Source organism: Heterocephalus glaber, unplaced genomic scaffold (genome assembly GCF_053883595.1).
Source record: "Heterocephalus glaber isolate CG9 unplaced genomic scaffold, H.glaber_assembly_v1.0 deba00001572, whole genome shotgun sequence".
In the NCBI taxonomy this organism is placed as follows: Eukaryota; Metazoa; Chordata; class Mammalia; order Rodentia; family Bathyergidae; genus Heterocephalus; species Heterocephalus glaber.
In genome coordinates, this window is record NW_028258357.1 from 182,159 (window position 1) to 199,854 (window position 17,696).

The window sequence follows — 17,696 nt, forward strand, 5'->3', positions numbered from 1 at the left end:
ATTAGCATACTGATCTAATTGAAATTCAGATGTTTTACCCAATAGCTTTTATTCAGACTTCACTATTAAATTTAATGCTTTTGTTAAATCAAGTAAGAAATATCTTATTACACTTTTTATAGTATCATGAACAGTTGACAGTTCCTTATCTGTTGCTTACTAAGTGCAGGCTCTGACTTTAGGTTCATGACCTAAGTTTGATCCCAAAAGCACTGAGAATCTCTGTCTTGTACATCCATTAACTCCATTATTATTATAAAGACATATCAAATACATATGAAGTAATTCAATACAAACTACATAATATGCTGGCCAATTTTGTGGCTTGAAGATTAAATCATATAGTAATTTAAGAAAAGTAGATTTTATTGAAATCTTTATTGAACAAGTAGAATATGAATTAGAAGTTGCTTATGGGTAGTTTCAGAAATACTTGGTAAGAGAGTCTTCCAGTAATCTAATTGGAAGGAAATGAGGTGGTATTTGTCTCAAATTTTGAATTTCATAGGCATATACACTAGTGCTTACTTAGCTTATCAGATATGAGGCAATAAAATAGTTAAGTTTTCTAAATATCTTTTTTTGTTGTCTCTCACAATGCTATGAGAAAGTCAGTTTTACATGTCAAAGAATATTATTTTTAATTTGAGGTGTCTTGGACAGTGGGGGTGAGAGGGATCAGAACTTCCTTAAGCATTCATGATAAAGTGGGCTAAAACACTTACAATAAGTTTCACTATTCATGGCACCCTCACTATTCATGAAAATTATGAGATTTATAGGAAAGTAATAGAAAAGAGTGAACAATTTGAAGAAACAACAGGAGAAAACACATGGTGGAGAGAGGAATGTAGCATGGGTTGTGAGACTGCCTAGAAAGAGTGTTGGAAGCAAGTTTTAATGACTGGAGTAGACCTTACTTTCCTCTTAGTTTTGCATGGCTGTCACAAAAGTTTGACTATGAATTAATGGAAAATTAAATAGTTTGACAAATTTCCAGTAGGAAATAACATAAGTAATTTCTTAAAATAGCAACTGCACATAAAATAACCCATTATTAAAACTTATATGGCCATAAACTACTAATGATCTGTCAACAATGAAAACATTTTAACGCATGTGTATTTGCCCTCAAAATATTCTCCAGCAGTGCTTGTGGCTGCAGTGCTTTACCAAGAGAAATCTCGTGGGTTACAGGCCTAACTTTACCCTCAGTTTTGGCCACAAAATAATTTCCTTTTATTATTTCATTGTTTTAGTATATATATATAGTCTTTGGAAACAAAAAAAGATCATTCTATTTATAGTATTTTGGTTTTAGTAATGCTATTTTCATTTACAAAATATAGTAATTCTTAATCACCGAAAATTAAACGAATGCTGACAGCAAGCTGCACTTTTTTCTAAATGGGAAATGTGACTAAACCATACTTGTATGGGAATTCACAGGCCTGAACCCCAAGATAAAAATTTCGTATCATATAAATACTACTTTTAAATACATCTACACATACTTTTACACAAACACTTTTTTAAAAAAACTGTTCATAATGAAATTCTCCATTTGTTGAGAGCCATTGAAGGTACGTTTTGCTAAACTGCTTTTCCAGGTGTTTTTGTTTGGAAGATTCACCATCATAAGGTACAAGAAAAAAAAAAATATGCTGTGGCAACCAGAAGGTTTCAAGATGTATTAAGATGGACCTACAGATATAGTTAGGTATCTCAAGGTGCAAAATTTATCGGAACTATAATCAGTTGCAAAAAAAAAAAAAAAAAAAAAGGCTCTCAGCCATTGCTTGAATTCAAACCTGGTACCCACATTTGCAAAATGTAGTGTTCCAAGTTTTCAGGAAGGAATAGTAATAGTGGTCTCATTTATTCTTTATCCAAGAGAGCCCTGGAAATTTCGGTCATGTGAATGCTGAGAGTCTGGCTGACTTTTTTAAAAAGTATAAGCTTCACTCTGATTAAGAACAACTTAGAGCTGTCTCTACTTCTGATAACTATCTTTTTGTCTTGTATTTTGAAAAATTTGCTCTGGCTGGAAGGTGTAGCTTCCTGCAGGTCTTCAGGGGCTGCAGAAAAGGTGGCTAGGTGTGTGTCTGAAGGAGAGGTGGCAAAGTTGCTGAGAATAGAGCCAGGCAAAGGACACAGCACTGCAGCACACAGGACCCAGAACTTAGTAGCACCACTTCTATTTCCGTGGCAAATGTCAGTGTTGCCTGGACTTGCTATGCTGCTAAGGAGCTAGGAGCCAGTAGGGGGTGTGGAAACAACTGTCACCCACCACTTCTCTGTGGGTCATGCAAGCCAAGCTGTTTTCTTATAATTCATTGAGTTCTAGAATATTTCAGTGATTCTCTGGGATTCTCTATATAGATAATTACTTATATTCTGGCTTTTTTTTTTTTTGACACCAGGAATCAAACTCAGGACCTTGCACTTGTGAGGCAGGCGTGGCGCCACTGAGCTAAATCCCTGGCAGATAATTATTTACAAATGGGGTCAGTTTCATGTGTAATCAAAGGCAGTTTCATTTCTTCTTTCTTGATTTGCTTATCTTCTATTTGCTTTTCTTGCCTTAGTGCGCTGGCTAGAATTTTTTGATTGATAAATAGGTAAATTACTTTGTTAATTTTCTAATACTATGACATCTTTGGGTTCTCTGAATCATCCTCTCTTAGCCATGTTGTGCACACAACATCCCCCCCCCACACAAACACACACAGAGGCACGTGTGCACATGGATACATACCATATTACTATCTTGGTTTGGTTTCTGTTGTTGTAACAAAATACTGGAGACTAGATAATTTATAACAAATAGTTTATTTGGCTCACATTCCAAGAAATCTAAAAGCATAGCACCAGCATCTGCTTGCCTTCTGGTTAGGACCTTCTTCCTGCATTGGGACATGGTGGGCATCACATGGCAAGACAGAGGGGTGGGCCGCTTTGGGTCAAACCACCAGTGCTATCATGGTGGCCCAGCTTCCAGTGCCATTAAACAAATTTGGGGATTAAATCTTCAGGACATGTGCTTTTGAGGGATACATTCTAATTATAGCAATTACTGATCCCTATTTTTGGATATTTGAAAGGTTTTTGCGTCAGTATTGATGAGGGATATGGTTCTGTCTCTATCTCTCTTTTACTGTCTTGGTCTAGTTATAAGAATAATATTAGCTTCATAAAGTGAATTTCTTTTAATTTCTGGAACACATTATATAGAATGTTATTCTCTAAATCTTTAGAATTATCTGGTGATATTATTAGCCCAGAGATCTCTTTTTAGAGAGTCTTAAAAATTACATTTATGTGCTCTCAGGATGCAAACTTGGAGCTAAAATGTCGCATCAAACCAGTTGCAAAAAATAGTTCTTATAAATAACCCATGGGTCCAAAAAAGTCTCAAAAGAAATAAAAGAATGCATTGAACTGAATGTATTGAAATATATTGGACTGAAAATACAACATATCAAAATCAATGAAACAGAAAAAGCAGTGGAGAAAGTTGTAGTATTAAAAGGATCAATTTACTAACAACCAAAAATATATAAAATAAAATAAAATAAAATAAAGAGACCGAGCATGGTGGCACACACCTATAATCCCAGTACTTGGGAGGCCGAGGCAGGAAGATTGCTACAAGATTGAGGCCAGCCTAGGATACACAGCGAGTTGAAGGCCAGCCTGAACTACTCAGTGAAACCCTGTCTCAAAAAAACTAACTAACTAAATAAGAGCATGCGTTTAGAAGAAAATATCCCAGATCAATAGTCTAATCGGTTTGTCTTCCCAAAGTCTAGAAAAAGAAGATAAATCTAAACTATATAGAAGAAAGAGAATAATAAAGATAAAGAACAGAAACCAATTACATTGATAAAACAGTAAGAAAAATCAATGAAACAAAGAGCTGGTTCCTTGAAAGATAAATGAAATTAGCAAACCTCTAGCAACCGCAACAAATAAGAAAAGAGAGAAAAAGCACAAATTACAATATTGGAATGAAATCAGTAGACATTATAGACATCAAAAGATAATAAAACAATACTGCCAACAACTCTACACACATAAATTTTACAATTTAGATAAAATGGACTCATGGACTTGTTCTCCAACAGCACAGCTATGATAGTTCATTACTGTGAAATAGGTAACTTCAATAATTCTAGAAATATTATATATATTAAATTTATAATGGCTTCTTTCTTAGTCCATTTGGGATGCTATAAAACATGCCATAAACTGCATGGCCTAGAAGCAACATAAATTTACTTAGCGTAGTTTTGGAGGATGGAAAGTCCACAAATATCATTCCAGCAGATTCTGTATTTGGTAAGGCCCCAACCCCTTGTCCATAAATGTCTCTTTCTCCCATGCCAGAAGAATCAAGGCACCTCCTTTTTCTTAAGGGCACTAATTCCAATCCTGAGGGCCCTGCCTTCATGATCTAATCACCCACTTCCTAATATAATCACACCGATAATTATGTTGCAACGTATGAATTTGAGTGGGCGCATAAACATTCAGATCATAGCACTTTCCTTTGTTACTACTCAGGTAGGGAAAGGAATGACACTTGTCTGTTTTCCTAAGTCAGGGTAGAAATCAAAGTTTCCCACTTGGCCATTAGCACATAAGGAGAACACTGTTACTGCTGGGTGGGAGGGGGGGTTCTGGGTCCCTACCAGGCCTCCCCTGAGAGCACCCTGGTCAGGATCATTTTCTGTGGCTGGTCTTCACTAACATGATGGCGAAGATGTCTTGTTACGGCCGAAGTAAGTGAAAGTCTTGTCTCCCTATTTTTCTCTTCTCTAACATCATACTGTCAAGTATCGCTGGAGAAAAGGTTAGGGAGGAAGACTTAGCTCCCCATTGAACTTTTGGGGGCATGGCGGGGTGAGTGAGACCACAGCTATCTCTGTGTTTTTGGAGTAGAGCTGTTATTGTCTAGAGTTTTTCTGTGTTGACAGATTGCACCATTTTGTGTGCAGGTTGGGGTTGTTTATTTGTTCTTATTGGCTGGAGAGAATAGGATTTTATTGGAAGTTTCTTCTCTTGGTTGGCATTTCTGGATTGCCGACTTTAGGAATAAATGCAGCAAAAAACACCAACTCTGGCAAGTCACCATCATGTTGTTACATGGGTCCTGCTTAGCTGATCTGACTTTTTCTCTCAACTTTTGGTCATCTTTTTTCTGTGATGTGGATTGTATATAGTGAGAGGAACTGGGGAAATTATATCTACCTCATCTTCCTTGAAGCAGATGTTCATCCAAGGGTATATTTTCGTAATATGTATGATACTCTTTTTATCTGTCTATTCAAGTTTAAGCTATTTAATACAAATAAAGAATCCACTAGAGACTACTGAGAAAACTGACAAAGCAAATATATTTCTTATGCTGTTAAAATTTAGAGTTATACAATTTTAAGTCTCTTGGATCTCAGAAATAATGACTCGGTCATTTTATTTTGCATGCATGTGGCACAGAGGTTAAGTGTGTGAACTGTTGGTTACAATTATATTTGTAGAAATTATTATTATCCAGAACTCTTACTACTAACTTATGATGCTTTCAGTGACTTAGAAGTTCAACAAGTCATATGTGTTTATTGCAGTTGGAACGGTTTTCTTTCCACTGTTTTACAATGTCTACATAGAGTCATTCTGAAGTAAAGAAAATTGGTTTAATTGTGAGAGTATCTTCATTAATGTGTACAGTTATAGTTGTGATGGGAATACATACATAGTCTTGTCCAAATGTGGATTTAAAAGTCAGGAAAACTCACTTCATATTTTCAAATCTTTCCTTAAGCTGTAAATCTAAAAATATTATAAATTAATGTAATAAAATCTATAAAATACTGAGAACATTCTGGGAAATGTTTGAAGTTCCAACAGTAATGTCTCATTTGTTTTAATTCTGGACCAGTTCCAAAAGTATAATGTTTGCTATTTTGAAATCATCTTAGGTATCAAATTATAAATCATAAAATTAAAAGTTCTTTTAGATGTAATTCCTTTTGTAAAAAATGAATTTGGGTTACTCTGCGTAACTCTCCTTGACTCCACTGATGGTCTGATACCTTTCATTAAGTGGACTACAGGCAACCACTCTTCACTTCCTCCAAGCTCCAGCTAAAGCCAGCTGTTCCTCAAGCAGCATTTTTATTAACTTATTTAGAAACTGGAGCATATCTTATTACCCTATTTCCATTCCTATTCTATGGAGCTGTAGCTGATACTTTTCATAACAGCCTTTACATATCAACCCCTCCTCATTCTTTTCTTACCCTTTTTCACTTCCCCTTTTGAGTAAGTTAATCATATGTGTGTGTGCATGCAAAAGTCCTCTTCTTTCTTCCTGGTATCCATATTACTTGAAAGCTTCAGTAATTTGCCTGTTGATGGTATAGATTATAAGCTCCATGGAAAACATCTAGTACTTGTATAAATAGACTGAAATGTAGAATAAATGAGTTTTCATGATATTTTAAAAATAATATTGCAATACTTTAGACTTAATTTTAAATCAGTGTAATGTAAATATAAAGAAAAGTTTGAACACATGGGTTGTATAAATTATGATTAATCTCAGTTCAGTGAATTTCAAATATTACAAGTTTGAGGACATACAAAATTGCAAATTTGGTGAGAAAGCCATTTTTAAATGTAAGACATGCATAAATAGCAGCTTCTATTGGATTACATGCTTTCAAAATTCAAATAAAGTAAAAGTAACATTTCTTAGTATATCAATAATTTATTTTCACTCCTGCTCACTGCAGCCTGGAAAAGTCATGCACTGTTCTGTGTCTAGACACCTTGTTATATACCTTAACAATAAATTATGATATTAGAAAGATAATACAATTTGCATAGGGGTCACAATAATTCAATTTGTACCAATCAAAGGATGCACACAGAATTAGTAGCCTAATTTTCTGAAGTTGGTTAACAATCAAATTAATCCTACTCTGTATAGTGTTTTTAGAAAACCAAGATCTCATTTGATAAGTTTTTAAACACAACTACATTAATGATTTATTATGTATAGAAGGGCCAATATTTTTAAAGTGTAGATTTGAATTTCCAAATGACTTTATTCTTGGGAATGTTAGGATGTTAAGCACATAAAACATGCTCCTTAAATGATAGTATGCTATCCTCAGAAGCACTTTTAAGAATTTTGCCTGAAAATTGAACAAACACAGCATGATAGAAGAAAATAGTTAGTTACTGACTTACTTGGGCTAATCTCAGGATTCCTTCCTGATAATGGATATATGAGAAATACAGTAAAGCTCATGGGTTTTTTTTTTCTGTTAAAAGGCAAGCTTTTCAAAATATCCAGAAAGTACCAGTGCCTAGTACTTTTAGTTTCTTTGTACATGTGTAGCTTATTATTTATTTGGAGTATTGTTGTGTTTTTAAAAAGAGATCTTTTCTTTCCATGTTTATTTTCTACCTTAGGGAATTGATGTATAGTGAAATACACAAAACTTAAGTGTAAAATTCAATAAGTTTAGAAAAATGTATATACTGATATAACAACTATCCTGTCAACATATAAACCATTTCTATCTCCTATGGAACTTTCTCTTGCCTATCCACTATGCAGAGCATCTTAACTCTAACTCCTAACTCTATTCAACATAGATTAGTTTTCATTGTTCCTAAGCTGTGTGGAGTCTTTTAGGTCTGACCTATTTCTTTTAGTATAATTGTGAAATTAATTTGCTATGATTTCCTTAATTTGTTTTTCTTTCATTGTTGCATCATTTCTCGTATGAATATTTCACTATTTCTGTGTCCATTTTCTTTAAGTGTAACATATAGACTGCTCCATTTTGGTGGTCATTGTGAATTGTATTGTAAATAAGAATATTCAATGTTTTAGTGCAAATATTTGTGTGTGTATGGAATCACTGGGTCATGGCATGCGTATTTAGCTCTTCAAGAAAACTGACAATTTTCTAAAGTGGTTATGTCCTTATTAAATATATACTGAAAAGCAATGCATGAGAATTATGAGCACTTCTTATTTTCAGTAGAATCTGTTATCATTCTTAAATTTGCATCATTCTCTTTGGTCTAAAAGAATATTCATCTTAATATAACTTTAATTTGTATTTTTTGATGACTCTCTTAGTTACTTTCCTCTCATTGCTGAGAAAAAAATACTTGACACCCAAAGTCAAAGGGGAAAGGGTTTATTTAGCTCAAAGTTTGCAGGTTTCAAACCATAATTGGCTGACTCCAAGGCAGAGTGGCACATGGCAGAGGGGCATCACAAAGGAGAAACACTTCATGGTGCCAGAGGTAGCAAAGCAACAACCAGCCTTAACAGCATCTTTCTGCCCCTTTATCCCACCCATACTACCAGGATTAGGGCGGTTCCAAACCAGTCACTTATGTGTAATGGTTTAGTAATCACATGCCCTCAATCCTAGCATCACACATTCCAGATTCAGCTTCCTCTGAAAAAGAAAGCCCCGCCTCATCCGAATGTGGCTTTGGGAGGATATCTAAACACAAGCCACAATAGTGCCTAAGGATGTTGGATACTCTCATGTGGCTCTTGGACATTCATGTTGTCATTGCTATATAAGGATTATATAAATGACGGTATAAGATGAAATTGTGCAAAACAATCTTAATCAGTTGGGAAAATTATAATGGTTCTGTGATCTTCAAAATTTTTGTGACATTAAAATCTCTTACTGTCAAATATGAATGTATAGAAAAATAAATTAATATTTAGCATAGCATTTAAAGCATTGGAAACATTGAGAATTAATGTTTTGTATCTCTGTAAAAAATTTATCGAATACTTTTTTGTCTAGCTGCATAGCTTATAATGCAGAACAGTACGTGTTCTGTCCTTTGACAAAATGTTACACTCTTTCAAAACCTGGATTGGTTTTTAACCTTTTATCCCTTGCACTTTCAGTGTTATGAAATACCTGCATGGATTCACTTAATGTGAAGCTTTGCTTGCATTACTTCCAGTAGAACATCATCCTTCATCTTTTTCTTCCCAGTCACTTTCTCATTTATATCTATAATTTTGTCTTCACTAATTTTCTCTGACTCCCTGTCTGAAGGTTCACTGTTAACATCCCCATGGTCAGCTATTTGTTCGAAAATATCGTGTACGTTTGGTTCAAATTTACTTCCAGCATTCCCACTTTGGTTGCTTTGCTGCCCTCTTTACTGGCCACTGTGTCAAAAGAGTTCATCACTGAGAGATGAACAGGCAATATAATTATGCAGTTTCCTGCCTATGCATGAGGTGAAATCAAATGCACAATGGCCAATCAGTAAGAGACTTTGAAAGAAAAATTATGACTGATAACTGCTTTTGGTATGTAGCTGTTAAATAGTAATATTGTGGATAAAGAGTATCAGTAAATTTTTTATTTTATGAAATTTCTTATAATAAATATACTTCAGTAACAACTTTGGACCCTTTTTGGGGGAAACAGGTGTTATTTAACTAAACTTTAGCAACAGAAATTCAAGCATATCATAAGGTATAGAATGAGAACAGTCTTATCTCCTTTGGTGAAGTTTCTGTTCCAGTCTTTAGCACATTTTTTTCTCAAAGTATTTGTCCTTTTAATACTGAGTTTTAACAGTTATATATTTTGGATACAAGTCCTTCATGCTAATCAACAGTTTTTGTTTTTGGCTGTGACAAATGCCTGAGATAGACAACTCAGAGGAGGAAGGATTTATTTTCACTGACATGTTTTAGAAGTTTCAGTCCATGGTTGCTTGGTTCCACTGCTGTTGGGCCTGTGGTGAGACACATCAGGGCAGGCAGTGTGTGGTAGGGCAAAGCTGGTCACCTCATGGCATTCAGGAAGCCCAGAGAGAGACAGGGAGATGCTGAAGTCTTAGTATCCCCTTTACGGCCATGTCTCCAGTAATCTAACTTCTTTCTATAACCTCCCAGTATTCCAACACCTCCCAGTAGCACCAAAAAGCCCACACACCTTAGGCTTATGGGCCTTTTCAGGGAACATTTAAGATTCAAACCATAACATCTTTTACTAAATATTTATATAACAAACATTATCACCTAGTCAATAGCTTGGCTTTCTATTTCCTTAAAGGTTTCTGTAGATCATAAAATGACTTAATTTTGATGAAAGCCAATGTAGTAATTTTTAATCCCATGCTATTACATTTTGAGTCTCATCTAAGAAATCATTGCTTATTTCAAGATCATGAAATCTTCTATTTTATTCTAGAAATTATATAGTTTTAGTTTATTCATTTATTTATACTATTCATTTCAAATTGTATGTGCATCTGTGTATAACATGAAGTATCATTCCAAGTTCATTTTTTAAAGAAATTTATCAAACTTTTCTAAGACTTTTTGTTGAAAAGTTTTTGAATTGGCTTAGAAATTTTGTCAAAGGTCAAATGACCTTATTACTTGGATTTATTATTAGAATATATTTTGTTCCATTGATTTATTTTTCTATCTTTATGATGATAGTCACATTGCATTTATTACTATAGCTTTATAATAAGCTTGAAGTCAGGTAGTATAAGTTCAACAAATGTGTTCTTTTTCAATTTTAGCTATTCTTGTTACTTTGTATTTTCATATAATTTTATAATTACAAATATCTTGTTAATTTTTATAAAAATATCTGTGGCGTTTTCATTGGGATTGCATAGTAGGTCTTTGAGTTTGGAAAGCAACAACATCTTAGCAGTGTTATCAGTTAATATGTTATATTTCATCTTTCCAGTCTTCTGAAATTTTTTCAACAATATATTAGTTTTCAGTAAATGAACTTTGCATGCCTTTTGTTAAAATTATTTCTATTTAATGTTTTATATTATCCCAAACAAAATTATTTTAGTTGTCCATTTGATGCAGAATATAGAAATATGCTAGTTTTTATATTGATATTATAATCTACAAATTTGAAAACTTCATTTCAGTTGTAGAAGTGATTAAAAATACATTCCTTTAGATTTTCTTATATTAAAAATGTACATCTTTTATTAAAGGCATTTTCTCTATGACTGTTCTTTCTCTTTTATTGCATTGGCTAGATTCAGTAGTACAATGTTAAGTAGAAGTGGTAAAAGTTGACATTCTTTCATTGTTCACAGTCTGAGGAGATAGGATTAGTCCACCATTTTGTGTAGTGTTCTGTAGACTTTTTTTTTTTTTTTTTCTTTTTTGAGACAGGGTCTTCTTATGTAGTTCAGACTGACCTTGAACTCCCTATGTAGAGTCCAGGCTGGATCCATCTCTAGCAATCCTCTTGCCTTAGCCTCCAGAGTGCTGGGATTACAGGGCTGCCCCATCACATCCAGCAGACATTTTAAATGACCTTTTTCAAACAGAGGAAGATTCTTTCTGATTATCATTTCCTATAGATATTTATTGTTGAATAAATGTTGACTTTTGGTCCTTTCAATTTTTGGAATTCATTAAGATAGCTCTTTTCTCTTTTATTCTGTTACTATGATAGCTTCCATGATTTATCCTTGAATGCTGCATGAAATTTTTGTTCCAGAACAGGCAACTTTTGGTCAAATGCATTATTCTAGTATATATGACTATGTTTAATTTGCATAGGGTTGTTATACATATATTAAAGTTACATATTATTAGGTAGTTTCTTTTTTATTTTAATATCTTTCACAGGCATTTATATCAGGGAATCCTAGCCTACAACAAATTGGAAAAAAATCTGCCTATTACTCCTTGGACAGAGGACTAATATATAGAATATATGAAGCACTCAAAAACTTAGATCTCCTAAAAGAACCAATCAAAAATGGGCAATTGAAATGAACAGACCTTTTTCAAAAGAAGTAATAATGGCCAATAAATACATGAAAAAAACATTCAGCATCTTTGGCCATTAGACAAATGCAAATTAAAACAACACTGAGATTCCATCTTACTCTGAAAAGAATGGCTGTTGTTAAGAACTCAAAAAACAACAAATGCCGGCAAGTTTGTGGGGAAAACAGAACCTATCTACATTGTTGGTAGGAATGTAAATTAGCACAACCACATGGAAATCAGTATGGAGATTCCTAAAAAAACCCCCCCAAAACAAAAAACAAAACCTAAAAATAGAAATTTAATTCAACTCAGCTATATCTCTTCTGGGTATCTTCATAAAAGAATTAAAGACATCATATTATAGTGATACATATCTACTCAGGTTTATAGTAGGACAATAAACAATAGTTAAATCTTAGAAATGGCCCGTGTCCCTCAACAGATCTGTCTGTCTGTATATCTATCTATCTATCTATCTATCTATTTATCTATCTATCTATCTGCCATAAAGAAGGCTAAATTTGAGTCAATTGTAGGAAAATGGATGCACCTTGAAACCACAATGCCAAATGAAAGGTTAAACATTGCAGCGTTTATTTTATATTTAACACTAAAGTTTTTGATTCAATCATCTAATGAAATCATCTGAAACTGGTATTTACTATTGTGCTAGTTTTTTTATTATTTTGATTTATGTAATAGGTACAGAATTATTCATGTTTTCTGAATAATTTTGTGTATGTTCTATTTTTAAGAAACTTGACTGCTGTACCTAAGGGTGGTTTAAAACTTTTTAGCATCAGACCTATTGTTGTTTTCATTCATAAAATTAAATATTTGCTTTCTCTTTTTTTGCATTCATACATCTCAATAAGTGTTTTTGAACTTTATGAACCTTTTCTAAAGAGCCACTTTTGAATTAATATTCTATTTTTTATTTCACTAATTTCTGGTCTTTATAGTTTCATTCTTTGTAAACAGTTCAGATTTAATCTACATTTATTTTTCTTGTCTTAAAATGAAAATATAGAACTTGATTTTAAGCCTTTCTTCTTTTCAGCTAGAATCATTGGTAGCTATATGTTTTCTTTTAGTGTCTATATATCACATTTTTAATTTATTTTCAGATAAAACATATTCTAATTTCCTTTATGATACCTTTTCTGGACCATGGATTTTTAAAATTCTATTTGATTTCCAAACATTTTGGGCTTTTCTAGATACACTTGCATCAGCCATTTTTAAATTTATTTCTATTGTGTCAGAAAACACTTTTCAAACTTAATTTTAAAAAATGTTTAGGCCAGGAATTTAGCTCAGTGATTCTGCTGCCTGCCTCACAAACTCAAGGATCCAAGTTTGATCCCCGGTACCAAAACAACAAACACACAAAAAATGTTTGAGGTGTTTTCTTCAACTCAGCGTTTGATTTATTGTGTTAAATTATCATTCCTAATGTCTATTCTTTTACTGACCATAATATTAGTTCAAGGTATAGTAATACATTAGTTCGAGACTATTAATAGCATTTTGTAAAGCATTACCATTATCACGAATCTTTAACCTAATTTTTCTAAAATTTATTGAAAAGGAAATATCCAAATATGATAGTGGATTATTCTGCTTCTTTTTCCAATTTCTCATTTTGCTTTATATACTTTAAAGATTTGTACTAAATGATATAGATATAGATATAGCTATAGATGTAGATATATAGATACATAGAATATATTTGTAATGTTGTAATTTCCTGAATAACTGACCCTTTGTTGTCCTTTTCATTTTGGAGAATGTTCCTTCTATTAAAGACTCTTGTTTGATACTTGCATTTTTCTTTTCATGTCTTTAGTTTTGAATTCTTTGTGCCATTTTTAAAAATTTTATTTTTCCTTTTTTTCCCCCCATTCTTTGTGCCACTTTTAAATGTGTCTCCAGTGGACAGCAAAGTTTGTCTCTTGTGGTGTTTTATTTTTACCTTATTTGATAATCTTTGCCTTTTAAATGTAGTAATTAATCTCTTTAGACTCAAAATCATTATCAACTTAATTGAGTTTATACTTAAAATTTTACTAATTTGGTTGAGTTCAGATCAGCTGTATATTTTCTGTTTAGCTCCTCATACTTTCTTGTCTTTTGGGTTAAATGAATATACTCAAAGCATATTCATTTAAAAATAAATTGGTATTTTAACTCCTCTATTGTATTTTTAGCTATATTTCTCTGCATTATTATTTCTATGAGCTGTTGAAGGGATTAAAATGTGAGTATTTAGCTTATTATAGCTACTCAGTAGTGTACATCAGTTGTACAAGAGCATATTTTCATCTAATACTAATTATTCTACTGTTATAAATTTGAAAGCTATATATCTTAAATATTTTACATTAATGTACATTGTACACCCATACTTTTTGTATTATTTTTACTGTATAGTCAGTAGATATTTAAATACTTTAAGAAAAGGGCACTTTTGTGATGAAAATATGCCATTTGCATGTATAAAAATATCATAGAGAGAGTTAATATGTGGTAATAAATATAGCTTTAATGACCACATATATTTATCATTGTTAGTGTTTTATATTTATGTAGTCAAGGTGTTGTTTTTGACATCATTTCTTTTTCAGCTAAAGAACTTTTTTTTTGCGTTTCTTGCAGTATAAATATGTTTTTCTTCAGATTTTATTTGTGTGAAAAGATGGAGTTCTTCTTCACTTATGAATAATATTCTCTCAATATATGATTCTGAAATGCCAATCCCCATCCATTTTTCACATCAAAGATGTCAAAATTAGTCTTATAGCATATGTTATTTCTGATGAGATGTCAGCCACCATTTGTATGATTAGGTCTTGTATGTGAAATGTGTTATGATATTTTATACTCCAAAATTTGTTTATTTTTGAGCAGCTTGGCCATGATTTGGCTAGTGTGGTTTTCACTGCATTTATTTTGCTCTTGGTTCACTGAGATTTTTATATGTGTAAAATTTTTTTAAATGTGATACTACTTTTTAAAATATTTTTTGGTTTCTTTCTGTCCTGTTCTCTAGGGACTCCAACTATGTATCTTTGGTTTTCTTTAAGTGACTGTATCTCTGTTCTATTCTTAGTCTTTTCTTGTTCTTCAAATTGAAGAAATTCTATTGATCTGTCATCAAATTCATTGACTGTATTATGTCATCTTTATTATGGTGTTAAGTACATCCAGTGAATTTTTTCCTTTAAGTTATTGTACTTATAAATTAAGTAATTTTTCATTTTGTTCTACTTCCACTTTTGTACTGAGATTCCCTTTTACTTTCTTAATTAGGATCACCTGTTGTTTAAGTCAAATAAAATTTTTAATAGCATCTTTAAGTATTGTCATTTTCTTTGAATTTACATCACTCTAGTTATCCTGTGATCCTCTGATAACCATTTATTCCTTGTACGAATCACTGTAACTAGTAGATTTCCTACTGTCTAGTGATCTGGGAATCTGCACTGGACATTGTTGGTTATATGTTACAGACCCTGGAGAGTATCAGCTGTGTTCTAGTGGGCCATTAAATTACTGAATGATTATTTCATGCATGAGTGGTCTCATTCTTATCTATAGAATATATTTCTCATTCCTGGGGCATAAAGTGCAGGCCTTCTGGGGTTTTCATAGGAGGCTCAAGCTCTTTGGAAACCCCTTAATTTGGTAGGATTTAAATATCAAGCTCTGTCTTCCCTGAGGAAATAAGTAGTTAATATTTCTACTCAGTTTTTCAGCATATTTACTGTACTCTCTGAATTCCCTGTCTTGCATGGACATTAAGACATTAAGCAGGGATTTCAAGAGAATTTAGACTCTCTTTGGTTCTAACTTTTTTGTGACTCTCTCCTTTCCCAGTTACTCTAACTTCACACTCCCATCTCTGATACTTCAGGCCAATAATTCTGTTTACTTTCCCCTGTCCCTGAGTTCATTCTTGTTATCTACAGGAGAGTGACAAACTGTCATCAGATCAGAGTCCCCTAACCTTATATTTTGGGAGTAAAATATTTTGATATAAAATTTTGACTGGTTTTACAAAATTATTTTTATCTAATCTATGAATCTGAGCTCCCTTCAGATTTTGACAAGAATTCTAGTCACACTAACCAATTTTTTTGTGTAAAATAGTCTTAACGAACATGTGGTGTTGAGTACTTAGAAAAGGGTTCACATTGAAATAATATACATGACTTTGAATTATTAGATATTTTGTTCTTAAAAATCTTTTGGTAACTAGAGATTATCTTTATCACTTACTTATTAAAGATATATTATTAAGTATTAATGTGTGACCAATATTGTAGACTTCCCTTAGTTTCCTCTGCTCTTTCCTATTGCACTTCCCTGCCCATCAACTACTGACTTGACAAGAAATTCAATTCTTCAGCATCTGCTCTTCTGATACTATAAGTATCACCTTCAAACATTCATCCACTATCATGATTCCAATTGCTTATATATACACATATATCCTAAATGATTTTACTTGGCATCTTACGCTAACATCAACTTTCCCTTCCAAGATATTTCTATGTATCCCTGCTACAAAGACCTAAACTAACATTTTATTTACATACATGTCTTCAAATGAATCCCCACAAGTCATTATGTATTTCTAATTTCTTTATCATTGTCAGTATTTCAGTTTTGATTCCAGATGTTAGGACATCTAAGACAATCAAGTCAGTTATTTAATTACTCTCAATAACTTTTTCAGAGAAACTAATTTAAATTAAAACTGCCATTTTGGTAGATATTATCATTTTATGACTTGCTATGAGTGTTGTCAAATCTAATGACTCCATAAATTAAGTCAACTCAGTTTGCCTACAAATAGAATGCATATAACCAGTTTTCTTCATACTGTCCTCCAAAAAAAATGACTTATCCTTCAGAAGTCTTTTTGAAATATTTTAATGAAGGCATATGTTCAGTAATACTTGATTTAAAGGCTAAATTTATTATAGCTTAATTCAATAGAATTTTGGGTCCCTAGTAATCTATCTGTATATGCATTATAAGAAGAACAGAGCCTTTTAAAAAGTATATCTTAGTCTCATTTATGGATACTTTTCAGTTCTCTTTCCTACAAATAGAATAAAACTTCTATTTTAAGATGATTTAATTTGGTGCACTTATATGAGGGTGCCAATCTATATTCTCAGCTATAGTACTACCCAAATTCATGTCTATGAGACATACTTGGACGACTGCTGTTCTGAATACCAGAATATTTTGAATTAAGCAGACTAACAAAAAGATGTGTATCTGAACTATACAATCACAACCTCTGAGGAAATAGTGTTGTTGAAAGTGTTTGATTATATTCCATATATTCACATTCAGAGACAGTATAAGAAAGAACCAGTTTATTACCCTGAAGACATTGTTCATTAAATTACATGGTAGCTTGTTTGTGTGATTTTTCTTTAGAAATCTGTCTTTGCTTTCAGTACCAGAGATTGTTGCATTTTTGTTCCCTTAATTTGTCTTTCTGGACACAGAGATTTGCAATATTTACAATATTTACACAATTTTTCTCTTTGTATTATTTGTTATAAAACTCAGAGCCAAATTCATAACCTTCTCCTGCAACAGTTTAGCTTTGGTGGTTTAGTGGTGAATGTAGCTGCTGTCCTTCTTCTGCAACATGAATTTTGTCTACTAACCTAGTAGCAGTATTCATTCAATTTGTTTTCTCATATCCAATAAATCATTACATTTTGCCAATATTCCTTTCTATTTTCTCCCAGCTCTGTTCCTAGTTATTCTTTACCATTGTAATCTGCATTATATTGCATATATACACTATCTAGCCAGTTTCTATAAAATA

At 32.6% G+C, this 17,696-nt stretch overlaps 1 protein-coding gene and 1 long non-coding RNA gene across 3 annotated transcripts in view; one reads left to right on the forward strand and one right to left on the reverse strand.

Annotated features, from left to right (window-relative positions):
• Positions 1–17,696, forward strand: part of Ptprq (protein tyrosine phosphatase receptor type Q) — a 219,513-nt gene that overhangs the window by 95,689 nt on the left and 106,128 nt on the right. The window lies entirely within an intron of this gene.
• Positions 1–17,696, reverse strand: part of LOC147823543 (uncharacterized) — a 33,954-nt gene that overhangs the window by 13,162 nt on the left and 3,096 nt on the right. The window lies entirely within an intron of this gene.